We start from the raw sequence: 19,547 nt of genomic DNA on the forward strand, positions 1-19,547 counted from the left end.
AGAAACTCTCATTGTACAGAAAAAAGTCTATTCACCAAGGTCAAATTGTAACGAGAAGAGGCCCTAAGAGGTACTGTCAACAGGTAAAATTGCCCTCTAGACTGTAAGCTCATTGTAGGCAGGGAATCTGTTTTCTTGTTCTATTGAACTCTCCCAAGTGTTTAGTACAGTGCTCTGCACACAGCACTCAATAAATACAATTGAATGAATAGAGCAAAAGAGACAGTGACTCTAAACTAAGGCTACACAGACATTCGGAGAGCTGAGTGTTATCCCGGAATTCATGGAAGTCAATAGTGACCATTAAGACTGGAAAATCTGCATTTCCTCAAAAACATTGATGATGATAACATTTATTAAGAGCTTATTGTGTGTCAAGCACTTGGGTAAATGCAAGCTAATCGGGTTGGACATAGTCCTTAACCCATTTGGGGCTCACAGTTTTAAGCGCCTGGCACATAGTAAGTGCTTAAAAACTGTCATAATTATTATTAATCCCCAATTTCCAGAAGAGGGACCTGAGGCACAGAGAAGCTAAGTGACTTTTGCCTAAGGTCACACAGCAGACAAGTGTTAGAGCCAGATTTAGAACACAGGTCCTTCTGATTCCCTGGCCCCTGCTTCTTCCAATTTTAGTGAGTTGTCTGAATTTTCCCGACAATTGATAAGAATTCCATACTCCCTTAGTTTCATAAGAAAGAGAGAACAGCTATTAATATTTTAGAGGGTAAGGCACAATGCCTAGATGTTTATAAAGGAGACCCCTGGAGTGAACAGGAGCAGGGGGAGAAGATCTATTAGAATTCTCCCGCGTCTAAGGCCCAGACCTCAGGCCTCGTATTATTGATTCATTCATTCAATCGTATTTGTTGAGCGTTTACTGTATGCAAAGCACTGTACTAAGCGCTTGAGAAGTACAAATCGGCAACATAGAGAGACGGTCCCTACCCGAGAACAGGCTCACAATCTAGAAGATGACATCTGTTAAGTGCTTACTATGTGCAAAGCACTGTTTTAAGTGCTGGGGAGGATACAAGGTGATCAAGTTGTCCCACGTGGCACGTGGGACCCACAGTCTTATTCCCCATTTTACAGATGAGGTAACAGGCACAGACAAGTTAAGTGACTTGCCCAAAGACACTCAGCTGACAAGTAGCAGAGACGGTATTTAAACCCATGACCTCTGACTCCCAAATCCGGGCTCTTTCCACTGAGCTGTGCTGCTTAGTGTGGCCAGTTTCACCAAAAAGGAAAAGGCACAGGTTGCTAATTCAGTTGAGGATGTCTGTAAGATTATATATCTGTATATATATAATATATTAATAATAATTAATAATATTATATATGTATAATGTACATATGTATATATGTATAATGTATATATACACACATTTAAATCATGTTGATCGCCCAGAAACTAGATGATTCATTATTCAAATCCTCAAGTGGTTCACAGCAGGGGTACACTGAAACTGAACACATCAGGGGCTCAGTTTCCTCATCTATAAAATGGAAACTCAATACTTATTCTCCCACCTACTTATTCATTCATTTGTTCAGTCGTACTTATTGAGCGCTTTACTGTGTGCAGAGCACTGTACTAAGTGCTTGGGAAGTACAAGTCAGCAGCATATAGAGACAGTCCCTACCCAACAATGGGCTCACAGTCTAGAAAGGGGAGACAGACAACAAAACAAAACATGTAGATAGGTGTTAAGATTGTCAGAATAAATAGCATTATAGCTATATGCACATCATTAACAAAGTAAAGTAGTAAATATGTACAAGTAAAATAAATAGAGTAATAAATCTGTACAAATATATACAAGTGCTGTGGGGAGGGGAAGGAGGTAGGGCGGGGGAGATGGGAAGGAGGAGAGGAAGGAGGGGACTCAGTCTGGGAAGGCCTCCTGGAGGAGGTGAGCTCAGTAGAGCTTTGAAGGAAGAAAGAGCGCTAGCTTGGTGGATGTGTGGAGAGAAGGCATTCCAGGCCAGGGGAAGGACATGGGCCGGGGGTCGACGGCAGGACAGGCGAAAATGAGACACAGTGAGGAGGTTAGCAGCAGAGGAGCGGAGGGTCTGGGCTGGGCTATAGAAAGAGAGAAGGGAGGTGAGGTAGGAGGGGGCGAGGTGATGGACAGCCTTGAAGCTGAGGAGTTTTTGCTTGATTCGAAGGTTGGCAGGCAACCACTGAAGATTTTTGAGGAGGGATTTAAACTTAGTTAAATGCCATACTTAGACGGTGAGGCCCACGTGGGAAGGGACCTGCGTCCAACCTGATATACTTTGCATCTATCCCAGAACTTAAAACAGTGCTTGACAAAAAGTGCTTAATATAGTAATGATAATGGTAATGATAAATAATAAATCAGGACTCCTACATCCCATGATGACAGAGATTCTTCCTCTCTAGTCTCAATCATCAAAAATCCTGGATTAGTTGGGTTAAATTTCTAAGAAGTTATCGTGGTTGACTGTTCTTGCGGCAACAAGGCAAAATAAATGCATTAGACAATAAAGATAAATCTTCATAATCAATCATATTGCATTATACCCACCACATTGCTCTGCACTTAGTAAACTCTCAGTAAGTGCCATTGATTTTTTCTATGGCATTTGTTAAACACCTACAACATACTAGTCACTGTACTAAACACTAGGGTAGATACAAGCTAAGCAGGTTGGACACAGTCCCTGTCCCTCATGGACTCACAGTCTTAATCACCATTTAACAGATGAGGTAACTGAGGAGCTGCGAAGGTCACACAGCAGATATGTGGAAGAGTTGGGATTAGAACCCGGGTCCTCCTGACTCCCAGCCCCTTTTTTTATCCACTAGGCCACGTTGCTTCTATTGTTGACTGATTTATTGAGGGCTTACTGTGTGCAGAGCACTGTACTAAGGTCATGGTTTGGTGCACTGTAACGGAGTTGGCAGACATACTTCCTGCCCACAAAGAGCTTACAGTCTAGGGGAGGATACAGACACTAATATAAATAAATTATGAATATGTATGTAAGTCCTGTGGTGATGAGAGTGGGATGAATAAAGGGAACAAATCCAAGCTCAAGGATGACGCAGAAGGGAGTGGGAGAAGATGAAATGAGGGGTTAAAATCGGGGGAAGTTCTCTTGAAAGAGATGTGTTTTTAATAAGGCTTTGAAGTGGGGAGAATGATAGTTTGACAGATATGAAGTGGGAGGGAGTTCCTGGCTAGAGGCAGGATGTCGAGGGGTTGGCAGTGAGACAGACAATATTGAGGTACAGTGAGTAGGTTGGCATTAGAGGAGTGAATTTTGTGGGCTGGGTTGTAGTAAGAAATCACTAAAGGTAGGAGGGGATAAGGTGATAAAGTTCTTTAAAGCCAGTGATTGATAAGGAGTTTGTTTGATGTGCAGGTGGATGGGCAACCATGGGAGGTTCTTGGGTGGGGAAACATGGACTGAATAATTTTGTAGAAAAATGATCCGGGCAGCAGAGTGAAATATGGACTGAAGTGAGGAGAGACAGGAGGCAGGGAGGTCTACAAGGAGGCTGATGCAGTATTCAAGGCGGGATAGGGTGCTTGGATTTATTTGTTAGCAGTTTGGATGGAGAGGAAAAGGCAGATGCTGTGAAGAGTGAACCAGTGGGTAACCATGAGGCGATAAGCAGAATAATAATAATAATGTTGGTATTTGTTAAGCGCTTACTATGTGCCAAGCACTATTCTAAGCGCTGTGGAGGTTACAAGGTGATCAGGTTGTCCCACGGGAGGTGGGGGGGCTCACACAGTTTTAATCCCTATTTTACAGATGAGGTAACTGAGGCCCAGAGAAGTTAAGTGACTTGCCAAAGTCACACAGCTGACAGTTGGCAAAGCAGGGATTTGAACCCATGACCTCTGACTCCAAAGCCCGGGCTCTTTCCACTGAGCCACGCTGCTTGACCATGTGGGATACAGCAGTTGGAAAAGGAGTGACTCTTTAAGAACAGAGGCTTCAGAAAGGTCTTAACACCAAATAATAGACACGGCACCCGGCCTGTGGGGAGCAAATTTAACTGCACAGCAAGGGACAATCTTTCCATGGACAAGATATGGATGGAATTTCAGTCACAAGTAGGTCTTATCAGCCACACTCACACCTGCTGATAAACATCTCCCCATCACTAAGCATCGTCATCATCAAACCCCAGGGGACAAAAATCTGTGCGGATGCGTACAGTTTGTATTCACAGATGACATTATGGACAGATTACTATCCGCTTGTGCACGTATGGCTGAAAAGATTAAAATGCAGGCAGTCCCTTCCACTCTGTTCACAAGTAAGGACTGTCTTTGGTTTGTTATTACAGCTATCTCTAGCAACTGGGGCTGTTTTCAGTTCTGCCTCTTTTTTAAAAATGGTATTTATTAAGCACTTACATGTGCCAGGCTCTGTACTATGCACTGGTATAGATATAAGATTATAAGGTTGGACACAGTCTATGTCCCACATGGGGCTTACAGTCTTAATCTCCATTTTATAGAAGAGATAACTGAGGCACAGAGAAGTGAAGTGACTAGCACAAGGTCACACAGCAGACAAGTGCTGGACCTGGGATTAGAACTCAGATCCTCGGACACCCAGGCCTGTGCTCTTTCCACTAGGCCATGTTGCTTCTAAGACTCTCTGCCTTTTGGAAGCTTTTTCTCAAAGAGGGACATCTCTTTCCTAACTGTGCCATGCTGATTTGGTCTATTTCCTATTGTTTTCCCCAACATTGCATCTCCATTGCATTGTTTGAGGATGCGCTTCACCGTGTTTTGAAAACATTTTCTCTCCCTCTCCAGCTTGGGGATGCTCTACTTCAGCAACTGAGAAGTCCGCTGCTCCATTCTCCTTCAGACTGTGTCCAATAAAGCTACCTCCCAGGAATTTCACTGTTGCTGGACTTTTCCTGCCACTTGTATGGCATGTAGATGATGCTACTGAAATGCCTCAAAAAGTCAAATGTAAGTCCTGCATCAAGTTCAGATCTCCAATAAAGGGTTGTTGGGTTTTTTGTGCTGGTTGGTTTGTTTTTAAATCTGGCCAGAGGAAAGGGAAATGGCAGTTGGTCAAACTGTAAGGTTACAGCAGCAGGGGCTAGCAGATAGAGCGTGGGCTTGGGAGTCATTCATTCATTCAATTGTATTTATTGAGCACTTACTGTGTGCAGAGCACTGTACTGAGCGCTTGGGAAGTACAAATCAGCAACATATAGAGACAGTCCCTATCCAACAACAGGCTCACAGTCTAGAAGGGGGAGACAGACTACAAAACAAAACAAGGAGTCAGAAGGTCATGGGTTCTAATCCCAGCTCTGACACTTTTCTGCTGTGTGACCTTGGCCAGGTCACTTCATTTCTCTGGGCCTCAATTACCTCACCTGTAAAATGGGGATTGAAATTGTGAGCCTTTTGTGGGACAAGGACTGTGTCCCACCTAATTTGCTTGTATCCACCCCAGGGCTTAGTACAGTGTCTGGCACACAGTAAGCGCTTAACAAATACCACAATTATTATTGTCAGAACTGTCACAGGGGCTTTTCCCAGTTGAGCAGAGAGCAAAGAAGAACCACATCATTAAGAACCAAGTCTCTCCCAAAATCTGTTAATGCAAGCAACAGACATCAGCAGAGAAAGACTCTCTTGTTCGAGAAGGCACCACTTTCTAAAGCTTTCAACCTTGCCAGGCCTGAGGTAACCCCTCTAGATCTCCAGGAAAAGTTGATGCGGAACACTAGGAGAACTGCCTACAGCTTGACATTCATTGTCAGCTTCCTCCCTCTCATAGAGAAGATTAATTCATTCATTCATTTATTCAATCTTATTTATTGAGCACTTGCTGTGCACAGAGTACTGTACTAAGTGCTTGGGAGAGGAAAATATAATAATAAGCAGACACATTCCCTGCCCTCTAGGCTGTAAGTTCTTTCTGAAGAGGGAACATATCTTCCAACTTGGTTATATTGTACTCTCCCAAGAGATTAGTACAGTGCTCTGTACATAGTAAGTGCTCAATAAATGTGATGGATTGTCAACACTTTTTCATTCATTCAGTAGTATTTGTGGAGTGCTTACTGTGTGCAGAGCACTGTACTAAGCTCTTGGGAAAGTACAATGCCACAATAAAGTCAGATTCCCCACCCACAAGGAGCTAGGTCTTCCTCACAAAGGATCACTCCACCAAGAGTGATGGGGCATAACAAAAATACTGGCTGCTAGAACTTTCTGGGAGATCAAACATAGCTTTCATTATGAAAAGCAGCATGGCCTAGCGGAAAGACCATGGGACTGGGAGACAGAGAACCCAGGTTCTAATCCCAGCTTTGCCAATTGTTTTCTGTGTGACCTTGGGCAATTCACTTCACTTCTCTGTGCCTCTGAGCCTCAGTTCCCTTGTTCTTCTTCCTAGCCTGTGAGTCCCATGTAGGACAGTGACTGTAACCAGCCTAATGAACTTGTATCTACCCCAGAGCTTAGTACAGTGTTTGTCACATAATAAACACTTAAATACTATAAAGAAAAAAGAAAAAAAAGTTGAACCCTGCTACTAATCTGCAGATTTTCAGTTTGTTCTGGGGTTTGTAACTAGTAGCAGTGGTATTTCCTGAACTCTTCTTTACTCAATCGTATTTATTGAGCATTTACCATGGGCAGAGCACTGTACTAAACACTTGGGAGAGTAAAATATGACACAGTTGGTGGACAAGCTCCCTACCAACAATTAGCTCCAATCAATCAGTGGCATTTATTGAGCACTTACTATGTGTAGAGCACTCTACCAAGCACTTGGAAGCTCATCGTGATCAGGGAATATGTCTACCAACTCAGTTACATTTTATTCTCCCAACCACTTAATACAGTGCTCTGCACGTTACAAGCGCTAATAAGTATGATTGAATGATTGGGAGTTCACACTATAACAGATTTGGCAGATACATTTCCTGCACTCAGCGGGCTTACAGTCTAGAGGGGTAAAATAAAGAGTTCTGTTTCAGAAATGTTTAGTTTGAGGTACCAGGGGGACATTTAGATGACATTATGGATAGATTAATATCTGGTTGTGCATTTGTAGCTGAAAAGTTTAAAAACTCAGAAGGTCCCTTCCACTTTGAGCAATGCACTATACTAATCCCCTGCGAAAGTAAAACAGAAGTACAAGGACATTTCCTGATCATAAGATGTTCACATGTGGGCAGAAAACATGTCTTGGGCTTTTGTTTTGCCTCCCAAATTTGTAGTCCACTGCTGTGAATTTAGCAGGTCTTCAATAAATAGCATTACTACACCTACTAGAAGCAACGTGGTCTGGTGGATACTGGACTGGAAGTCAAAGGACCTGGGTTCTAACACTTTTCTGCTGTGACACCTTGGGCTAGTGACTTAACTTCGCCATCCCTCAGCTATCTCATCTGTAAAATGGAGATTAAGTCCGGGAGCCCCATGTGGGGCAGGGACAATGTCCAATCTGATTATTTTATATCTGCTCCTGCACTTAGAACAGTGCTTGGCACCTAGTAAACAGTTAACAATACCATTATCATTAATACCGGGCACACAGTAAGCACTTAATGAATACCACTGAGGTTTTTTTTAAAAGCTACTAGTACCTAATGGATACTAGGCTAACCATGAACTTTTCCTGCCAAACTCCTTCAAGACAGGGTGGCACTGGGGAGACGTAGGTGGAGAATGAGCAGCAGCATTGGGGAGGGTCAATTTCTCTGCATTTATCATGGAAAACTATAGTCATATTATTCTAGTTGGTATGTCACATGTGTAGAGAATAGCTGCCTAACCCACACAGATAAAACTTACACTCACAGTTCTCTACCTTTGTCTATTACTTTAATGTGTGAGTCACATTATTCATTTTGAACATGTACTTTTGTTCCCCCTCAGCTTCTTCTTAGCAATCTGTAATTTCAGATGAATCTTTTTCATATCTTTGTTTTGTGCCACCAGAGTGCTTTTGTGCATCGAAACACTTGCTGTCTTTCATCTTTGCTACATAATTCTCCCTACAAAGTATTTTGATGTCCATCAAGTACAGACAGTTGCTTATCAGACAAGACTATGAGAGGAATTTGGATAAATTCGTGGAAGAGAGGTCCATAGTAACTAGAAGTAGTGTGGCCTAGTGAGAAGAGCACAAGCCTGGGAATCAGAGAACCTGATTACCTGGAATCAGAGAACCTGGATTCTAATCCTAGCGCTGCCATTTATCTGCTGTATGACCTTGGACAAGAAGCTTAATTTCTTTGAGCCTCAGTTATTTCACCTGTAAAATGGGGACTAATCAATCGATGGTATTTATTAAGTGTTCACTGGGTGCAGAGAGCTCTGCTTAGTGCTTGGGAGAGTACAATACAGCAGACTTGGTAGACATGTTCCCTGCCCACAACAAGGTTACAGTCTAGATTAAGATTGTGAGCCCTATGTGGGACAAGGACTGTGCCTAACCTGATTATCTTGTATCTATTAGATCATTAAGTACAGAGTCCAGCACATAATAATAATAATAATGGCATTTATTAAACACCTACTATGTGCAAAGCACTGTCCTAAGTGTTGGAGAGGTTACAAGGTGATCAGGTTGTCCCAAGGGGGGCTCACAGTCTTAATCCCCATTTTAAAGATGAGGGAACTGAGGCACAGAGAAGTTAAGTGACTTGTCCAAAGTCACAGAGCTGACAGTTGGCAGAGCTAGGATTCGAACCCATGAGACTGTGAGCCCACTGTTGGGTAGGGACTGTCTCTATATGTTGCCAACTTGTACTTCCCAAGCGCTTAGTACAGTGCTCTGCACATAGTAAGTGCTCAATAAATATGATTCATTGATTGATTGATTGACCTTTGACTCCAAAGCCTGTGTTCTTTTCACTGAGCCATGCTTAACAAACACCACGAAAAACAAAATTAGGAAGGTTGGAGGGAAAAGTAATATGTTAGATAATAATAATAATTGTGGGGGTTTAAGTGCTTAATAGGCACCACAAACTGTACTAAGCGCTGGGGTGGATACAAGGAAATTGGGGCTCACAGTCTTAATCCCCATTTTACAGATAAGGTAACTGAAGTACGGAGAACTGAAGTGACTTGCCCAAGGCCACACAGCAGACAAGTGGTTGAGCTGGGTTTAGAACCCATGACCTTCTGACTCCAACGCCCATGCTCTAGCCACTATGCCATGCTGCTTCCCATAATGATGATTCATTATCACAAGTTTGTATGTGAAAAATGAGTACCATAATATTACTTCTCCAACTACTCTTTGGCACCAGGGTTGGTGCAAGCACACAGGGCTGGATGAACCCTTAGCTTGACTCAGTATGATTTATTTTGTGGAATCTAACATCAGCTGTAGTCCAGTGAAGAAAAGTGACTGGTCTATTATTATTAATCGTATTTATTGAGCGCTTACTTTGTGCAGAGCACTGTACTAAGTGCTTGGGAAAGCACAATATAACATCAAACACATTCCCTGCCCACAACGAGCTCACCGTCTAGAGGGGGAGACAGACATTAATATAAATAGGTAAATAAATTACAGATAAATACATATGTACCTAAAGGAAGGGAGAATGAATGAACGAGCAAGTATGAGTGGCGTAGAGGGAGAGGGAGAAGAGGAGAGGAGGGGAAGGCTTTCTGGAGGAGTTGTGCCTTCAAAAAGGCTTTGAAGTGGGGGAGAGCAATTATCTGTCTGATATGAGGAGGGCGGGCATTCCATCATCATCATCATCATCAATCATATTTATTGAGCGCTTACTGTGTGCAGAGCACTGTACTAAGCGCTTGGGAAGTACAAGTTGGCAACATATAGAGACAGTCCCTACCCAACAGTGGGCTCATAGTCTAAAAGGGGGAGACAGAGAACAAAACCAAACATACTAACAAAATAAAATGAATAGGTATGTACAAGTAAAATAAATAAATAAATAGAGTAATAAATATGTACAAACATATATACATATATACAGGTGCTGTGGGGAAGAGGTCAGAGGTAGGATGTGGGTGAGAGGTTGGTGGCGAGATAGATGAGATCGAGGTGCAGTGAGAAGGTTAAGCATCAGAGGAACTAAGTGTGCGGGCTGGATTGTAGGAAGAGAGAAGAGTTTTGAAGTAGGACGGGGCAAGGTGGTTAAGTGCTTTAAAGCCAACGGTGAGGAGTTTTTGCTTGATATGGAGGTGGATGGGCAACCACTGGAGATTCTGAGTGGGGAAACATGGTCTGAACATTTCTGAAGGAAAATGATTCGGGCAGCAGAATGAAGTTTGGACTGGAGTGAAAGGGTCAGGAGGCAGGGAGGCTCATACAACAATCAAAGCGGGATAAGATAAGTGCTTGCATTAAGGTGGTAGCAATTTGGATGGAGAAGAAAGGGTGGATTTTGGTGATGTTGTGAAGGCAGAACTGACAGGATTTAGTGATGGCTTGAATATGTGCGTGGATCAATAGAGAGGAGTCAAGAACAATACCAAGGTTACAGGCTTGTGAGACAGGAAGGACCTTGCTCTAACCATTAGGCAATGCTCCTTCTCAGATTTTCTGCTTTCCAAACCTTTGCCAACATACTAAAGACTCCTTTATCAGCTACCTTTGTGGTCTCTACAGGATTATGGAGAACCCCTCCATCTGTGTTTTGCTCTCCAGGCTGCTTTGAGGCTCTGTTGGAAGCCCATGGATCCCTAGGCCTTCCCAGGAGGATCCCTGCACTTCACCCTCCTTTCATATCCTCCACAGCACTCAAAGGTTGAAGCAGTATTACCCAGTGGAAAGAGCAAGGGCCTGGGAATCAGAAGACCTCAGTTTTAATCCCGGCTCTGCCACCTGTCTGCAGTGTGTGACCTTGGGTAAGTCACTTATCTTCTCTATGCCTCAGTACCTCATCTGACTGAATGCCTCAAAAGAAACACGGGTTCAAAGTTAAAAAAATGAGGGAAGTTACATGAGATAACTGGAGCTTTTGATAATTTGGCCTTGAAAGAAGTTACAAAACTGAATGGCAAAGAGTGACTGAAGAGAAAGATAAGGTTTTCCAAGTAAACACAGTACGCCTTTGGTGATTAAAAGTGTACTCTTCAACCAATGGGAAGGAAAAGGACTTTTTTGTAGGAGATAGGTACAAAGATATTTTTAGGCATCAACAAAGGAAAACAAATGATCATTGGGAATATTAAAGGCTAGACTAAATCATGAATTCATGGGCTATTTTAGGAAGAAGGAAATTTAAATTAGTTTCTGGATTCTGCTCTTTAGGAAAATCCTTATTTTCTGTGATTTAGAAGGGATGGCCTCCAATTTGTCATTTGGCAGTAGTGGGAGTAATTGCGCTGTCCTTTAATTTGAAGATGATTTTCCCCGATGATAAATGTGTGAATATAGCCCCAAAGCCTTTTAATCATCCAGTATCAAATTCAGCAAACCCACCTGGGAAGTGGGTGGGTGTGGATGTTGGCGGGGGTGTTGTCAGTGTGTGTGTTTCACTCAAATTTGAAATAATTTGCCTACTGCTTGGTGAAATAACAGGATCAGCGAATCTGAGGCAATAAATCTCCCCGACAAAACCTTTTGGAAAGGATATTAACATTTTTGAGCTCACCCTGGACAAGGATACAGTGAAACAAGTGTCATGTGTTCACTCTACTGAAATTCCTATTTAGGGATACAGGTGTAACTTCTGTAAAAAATGGGATCTTGGGTGAAACTCATACCGGCAGGAAACAAAAAATCACCAGTGCATCTTGTCTGCTGTTATTCAACTTGTCTGTTGTGGTGCCTTGGGCAAATCACTTCATTTCTCTGGGCCTCAGTTACTTCATCTGTAAATTGGGTATTAAGACCCTGGGTCAGTGATTATGTCCAACCTAATTTGCTTGTATACATGCCAGTGCTCAGTACAATGCCTGGCAAACAGTAAGTGTTTAATGCAGTTTGGAGATTGTCTTTGGACCCACTTTTATGGAACTGTATGACATCTCATTACATTAAGGTGAGCCTTATTTGTATTTTTATTAGACACAAATACTATACAGAGAAGAAAATTGAGGGAGAAAAAAGTACAAGCTAGGAAATGCTAGAAGGTGTGTGAAGAAGCATCAGAATTGAAAATGGGAAAGAGAAGAAGAGTAAAGAGGAACAGCTGTGTAACTGCATCCCCAAATAAGGTAAGAATATTAGTAATAATAATAGTGGCATTTAAGGGCTTGTTACATTCCGAGCACAGTGCAAAGCACTGGGATAAACTCAATACTATCTGATCAGTTACCTGATGGGATTTTTAAGGTGATAATATGGATTACCAAAGGATAATTAAATATAAGGGAGCAAAAACTAAACACTCACTCTTTTGGTATAATGTACTCAAGCAGCTTCCTTTACCCATTGGGCAAACACTGCTGTTGCCCAGAGCACATACTATTACTATCTGATGGCCTCATGGCTGGATAGCACATTCCCATCACCGGTTTCCCATCTCCCCCACCAACCCCTGCCTCATTTATTCCTAAACTTTACCTTTCCCCAAGTCTCCATAGGTATACTCACCAACTACTCGAGCTCGTTTCTGTGGTCTATGAGATAGACATGTCTGGGTACATTAGAAAAGTTAGTGGCATTAGGGATTTTCATATTTTACAGCAGGTTAAATTATCCCTTCACATAATAATAATGATAATGACAAAATGATGTTTAAGCACTTACTATATGCCACACTGGGTAGGGACTTTATATGTTGCCGGCTTGTACTTCCCAAGCACTTAGTACAGTGCTCTGCACACAGTAAGCACTCAATAAATATGATTGAATGAATAAATAAGCACTGGGGTGAATACAAAGTTGGACACAGTCCCTGTCCCAAATTCATTCATTCATTCAATCGCATTTATTGAGCACTTACTGTGTGCAGAGTACTGTACTAAGTGCTTATACAGTCAATCCCCATTTGATAGATGCGGTAACTGAGGCACAGAGAAGTTAAGTGACTTGCCCAAGGTCACAAACAGCACACAGGTGGCAGAGCCAAGATTAGAACTCATTCTCTATCCACTAGACCATGCTGCTTCACATGCCTCCAGCTTTCCATACCTATAGAATGGAATACCTATAGATATTCCATACCTATGTAATGTTCATTACATTGCAATTTGCTTCTTACACATCACAAAAGCATCACATTTTTGGAAAACGCCCAAATGAATTCAGCTGTAACCTCAACTCTTTTTTTGAAGGAAGGGTGGGGAAAGGAGGGACAGAACAGAAAGGGTTCTCCGGCTTCTTCAGCTGATCCACATTATTCATTCATTCAATCATATTTATTGAGCACTGTGGCTCAGTGAAAAGAGCATGAGCTTTGGAGTCAGAGGTCATGGGTTCAAATCCTGGCTCCACCAATTGTCAGCTGTTGACTTTGGGCAAGTCACAACTTCTCTTTGCCTCAGTTACCTCATCTGTAAAATGGGGATGAAGACTGTGAGCCCCCCGTGGGACAACCTGATCACCTTGTAACCTTCCCGGTGCTTAGAACAGTGCTTTGCATATAGTAAGTGCTTAATAAATGCCATTATTATTAGTAGTAGTAGTATTCTTACTGTGTGCAGAGCATTGTGAAAAACAAGACTGTGTCATGCATCTTATTTTATTATCTGTGTTCTTTAGGCTTAGGAATGAACACATTAAGTACAGTATGTTCCTTTTCATAAAGGAAAATGACAACAAAATGATTTTGAGAGCCAATTTAGAGATCTTTTTCTCTTTGCAAATTTTGAACATGCCTCAGATTTGTGCAGCACTTCATTTCATTTTCCAACTCTTTGTGAGAAGGAATAACTACATATTAAGGAACAAGTCTTCCCAACATCTTTGCTGAGTTGATTGATGGGTAGTGGTGATGATGGAACAGATTCTGATTTTTCTTACCCACTTATTTCCTTTTGTTCCCTGCCACCCTTCACTGTCACTATTTCAACACTGGTGGAGAAGAGCACGGATTGTGTGCAAAAGCACCTGAAAGCGTAGGCCTTTATGGGCAAGGCAGACGATTAGAAAAATACATCAGCGCAGCATTTTTTATTTTGGCGGGGTCGGGGGGCGTGGTACTTGTTAAGTGCTTACTATGTGCTGGGCACCATACTAACCTTTGTAGTAGATACAAGCTACTCAGGTTGAATACTGTCCCTGTCCCATATGGGGCTCAGAGTCTCAATCCCCATTTTACAGATGAGGTAGCCAAGGGAAAGAGAAATGAAATGAGAAAGAGAAGTGAAATGAGAAAGAGAAAGAGAAATGACTTGGCCAAGGACACACAGCAGAGACTCCCCATTCTAGACTGTGAGCCCGCTGTTGGGTATGGACCATCTCTATATGTTGCCAACTGGTACTTCCCAAGCACTTAGTTCAGTGCTCTGCACACTGTAAGCACTCAATACATAGGACTGAATGACTGAATGAATGAATGAATGAAGTGGTGGAGCCTGGATTAAAACCCAGGACCCTCTGACTCCCAGGACCTTGCTCTTTCCATTAGGCCATGCTGCTTCTCAGATTTTCTGCTTTCCAAACCTTTGCCAACCTACTAAAAACTTCTGCATCAGACTCTTTACGGTCTCTATAGGATTATGGAGAACCTCTTCATCTGTGTCTTGCCCTCCAAGCTGCTTTGAGGCTCTTTTGGAAACCCATTGATCCCTAGGCCTTCCCTGGAGGATCCTTGACCTTCACCATCCTTCCACATCCTCCACAGCACCCATAGGTCGAAGCAGTATTGTTCAGTGGAAAGAGCATGGGCCTGGGAATCAGAAGACCTTGGTTTTAATCCTGGCTCTGCCACCTGTCTGTTGTGTGTGACCTTGGGCAAGTCATTTAACTTCTCTGTGCCTCAGTTACCTCATCTGCAAAATGGGGATTAAATCCTACTCCCTCCTAATTAGTCTGTGAGCTGCATGTGGGACAGGGACTGTGTCGAACTTGATTAACTTGTACCTATTCCCTGGGCCTGGAATGCCCTCCCTCTGCCCCTCCGCCAAGCTAGCTCTCTTCCTCCCTTCAAGGCCCTACTGAGAGCTCACCTCCTCCAGGAGGCCTTCCCACACTGAGCCCCTTCCTTCCTCTCCCCCTCGTCCCCCTCTCCATCCCCTCCATCTTACCTCCTTCCCTTCCCCACAGCACCTGTATATATGTATATATGTTTGTACATATTTATTACTCTATTTATTTATTTATTTTACTTGTACGTATCTATTCTATTTATTTTATTTTGTTAGTACGTTTGGTTTTGTTCTCTGTCTCCCCCCTTTTAGACTGTGAGCCCACTGTTGGGTAGGGACTGTCTCTATATGTTGCCAATTTGTACTTCCCAAGCGCTTAGTACAGTGCTCTGCACATAGTAAGCGCTCAATAAATACGATTGATGATGATGATGATGATGAATTGTATTTATTGAGCACTTACTGTGCGCAGAACACTGTACTAAGCGCTTGGGAAGTACAAGTTGGCAACATATAGAGACAGTCCCTACGCAACAGCAGGCTCAAAGTCTAGAAGGGGGAGACAGACAACAAAACAAAACATATTAACGAAATAAAATAAATAGAATAAATATGTACAAGTAAAATAAATAGAGTATTAAATATGTAAAAACATATATACATATATACAGGTGCTGTGGGGAGGCGAAGGAGGTAAGGCGGGGGGATAGGGAGGGGGAGGAGGGAGAGAGGAAGGAGGGGGCTCAGTCTGGGAAGTGCTTAAAAAGTACCATAATTTTTATGTTCCTGATAGCAGATGCAAAAGTTGCCGCGCAAGTAAGACTGGGGCAGGAGTGGGAGAAGGAGGAAGGGGAAATGGGGATAAGAATGTACTGGTCTGCCATGAGGACACTGGAGAGTATTGTGTGCTCTGTACAAAAGCGATGTTCACCTAATGGGTAAAGGAACTAACTCAACTTCCGTGCTACCAGAGGGATTATTGGTGGGATTTTTGAGTTGACAATGAAAGTGGCAAAGTACAGTTGATTAGGGGTGAACAAATGAAGAGTAAACAATGGAAAAAGATCTTTAACTGCATCCTGGTCTCAGAGAGAAGCAAGAAGAGATGAAGCAGCATGGCAAAGCAGATGGAGCACAGGCCTAGGAGTCAGAAGGTACTAATACCGGCTCTGTCACCTGCTGTATTACCTTGGACAAGTCATTTCCCTTCTCTGGGCCTCAGTGACTTCATCTGTAAAATGGGGATCAAGACAGTGAGCCCCACAAGGGACAGGGACTGTGTTCAACTCAATTTGCTTCTATCCACCCCAGTGCTTAGTACAATGCCTGGCACATAGCAAGCTTTTAACAAGTACCATCAATATTATTATTATCATCATCATCCCTGGCTTCACTCATGTCCTAGACTGTAAGCTTGTTGTGGACATGCAACTTGTCTGCCAACTCTGTTATATTCTTCTATCCCAAGCACGTAGCTCTGTACATAGTAAGCACTCAATAAATACCATTAATTGATCAATCCAGGTAAGAAGAAAACCTTAGGTTACAATGAGGCTTGAATAAAAGCTGAGCAGAAGAACGGGTTGAATTACTGGTGGTTTGGGGATAATAATAATAATAATGATGGCATTTGTTAAGCGCTTACTACGTGCAAAGCACTGTTCTAAGCGCTGAGTACCGCCCACACTCTCATCCCCACCCATTGTGTTCCTAGTGGGGCACAGAGTAGAGCAAGTAAGCAAGCAGGCAGGGGCGCACCATACTGTACATTTATATACCTATCTTTAAATTATAAATCTCTGATTTAAACATATTCATGTCTGTCTCCCTCTCTAGAGTGTAAGCACATTATGAGCAGGGAACGTATCCGTCAATCTGTTGCACTGTATTCTCCCAAGCGCTTAGTCCAGTGCTCTGCACATAGTAAACACTCAATACCATTGATGGATTGATTGAGGGTGAGGGCAGTCTTCAGCCAGCTACAGGGACAACTAGGCCTAGCCTAAGTCTCCTGATGCTCACAGCGGGACTCTTCCATCATCATCAATCAATCGTATTTATTGAGCACTTACTATGTGCAGAGCACTGTACTAAGCGCTTGGGAAGTACAAATTGGCAACATATAGAGACAGTCCCTACCCAACAGTGGGCTCACAGTCTAAAAGGGGGAGACAGAGAACAAAACCAAACATACTAACAAAATAAAATAAATAGAATAGATATGCACAAGTAAAATAAATAAATAAAGTAATAAATATGTGCAAACATATATACATACATATATACATATATACATATATACAGGTGCTTTGGGGAAGGGAAGGAGGTAAGATGGGGGGATGGAGAGGGGGACGAGGGGGAGAGGAAGGAAGGGGCTCAGTCTGGGAAGGCCTCCTGGAGGAGGTGAGCTCTCAGTAGGGCTGCCTCATTTACAGTGCAAAAGCACTACAAGGAATCCTACTCCCACAGCAATAGAAACTGCATTTCTTGATGGAAAGGTTCCTGACAAAGGGGCACAGCTGCTCTCAGACTTGTTTCTTTTTTTTCCCCAGATAAGCAGCTCCCAAGATGGATGGTTTAGGGTCGCAGAAGCAAGCAATCTAAGATCCTGCTTTGCGGGCCTGGGAAGCAGAGGATGTGGGTTCTAATCCCAGCTCGGCCATGTGTCTGCTGCGTGACCTTGGGCCAGTCACTTCACTTTTCTGTGCCTCGGTAACTTCATCTGTAAAATGGGAATTAAGTCTGTGAGCCCCACATGGGGCAAAGACTGTGACCAATCTGATTTGCTTATATCTACCCCAGCACTTAGAACAGTGCTTGGCACATAGTAAACACTGAAATACCACAGTTATTATTTAAAAATCAACCCCGCATCCCCTGGGATCTCAGCAGAACCTCAAATGATGAAGCCCAGCAGAAGGGAACTCGAAGAAAACAACATTAGAGAGAACATCCTGGTGAGTGACAGTTAGGATTGGGATGATGGCTTTTTCGCAGAGGGTTTGGGAAGATCATGAGTGAAAGACAGAATTAGAAACTGAGCTAAGCAACGAGTACAGTAAATGCAATAACAGATCAAAGAGATGCGTGTGACCTAATGAAGATAACACCGGCCTGGGTGTCAGAAGATCTGGGGTCTCATCTCAGCTCTGCCACTTGCCCGCATTGTGACCTTGGGCAAGTCATTTAAATATTCTCTGCCTTAATTTCCTCACCTCTACAAGGGGAATTCAATAACTGCTCTCCTTCCCTCCTAGACTGTATCCAAACTTGATTGCCTCATATCTACACCAGCACTTTGTTCGATGCTTGGCACAAAGTCCTTAAATACCATGGTTATTATTATTATTAGTAGTAATAATATCTGGGATCTAAATCACATCTCAGCCACTTGGTTTGATCATGGGCAACTCATTTAAATTATCTATACCTTAGTTTCTTCATCTGTAAAATGAGGATAAAAATACTTGCTCCCCTTCCTAACTAGATCTTGAGCCTCATATGAGACAGAGACTTTCTATCTCAACAAACACCACAATTCTTATCAGCATAAGGTGATCTTTATACAGAAAAGAACCTGTTGCTTATTGATCTGATCAGCTACATTCATACTCAAACATAAAAATCTCACCCTTATTAGGCTTGTCATTGAACAGTTATAGCTATAAATGCTAGCATCTGATCTAAAATGTGTTTGCAATTATATTAGTGGAAGGTCAGAAATTACTTAAAGGTCAAAGATGACCAGATATACTGAGCTCTCTAGGGAGAGGATCCAGAGACGGAAAAACAGAAAGAAAAAAAAAAAGCTCTATTTTTTGTAAAACCTGAAGGACACAACTTCAACTGCAAAATGTGTGCATTAAGAAAGGTTAGAAAATAATTGTGGTAACAATAATAATAACAATAATGGTATTTGTTAAGTGCTTACAATGTGCTAGGCACTGTATTAAGCACTGGGGTGGATACAAGCAAATCGGATTGGATACAGTCCTTGTCCCATATGGGGCTCACAGTCTCAACCCCCATTTTATAGATGAGGTAACTGAGGCACAAAGAAGTAAAGTGACTTGCCCAAGATTACACAGCAGAGAAGTGGTGGAGATGGGAATAGAACCCATGACCTTCTGATTCCCAGGCCCGTGTTCTATCCACTATGCCAAGCTGCTTCTAATGCCAGTCTGAGAATTAAGATTGATCCCAGTAAAAAGAACATGACATTAATTACACCCTAAGTGATAAGAACACCGATCAGGTTGAAGCTGTTAGCTCATTTGTTGATATCAACACTGAACTTCAAATGTAAACTCATGTTTGTATTTTCTCTTCAACCAGGGTGGGGTATAAGGAGCAGATGCTGTCTTTCTGCCCTCTCCCTCAATGCAGAGGTCTGCACTCCCAGCAAACGTTTTGAAATTTCCTTTAAAAGACCTATCCCCCCTGCTGAAAATAGTTCAGTCATCAGGATTTCCATCCCCTAGAAACCAGAGGAGATGGGGCCTTGTTACACCCTCCCCTCCTGGAGCCATAACAACCAAGCAGGTGTTGGGC

The sequence above is a fragment of the Tachyglossus aculeatus genome, chromosome 2 (assembly GCF_015852505.1).
Source record: "Tachyglossus aculeatus isolate mTacAcu1 chromosome 2, mTacAcu1.pri, whole genome shotgun sequence".
Lineage (NCBI taxonomy): Eukaryota > Metazoa > Chordata > Mammalia > Monotremata > Tachyglossidae > Tachyglossus > Tachyglossus aculeatus.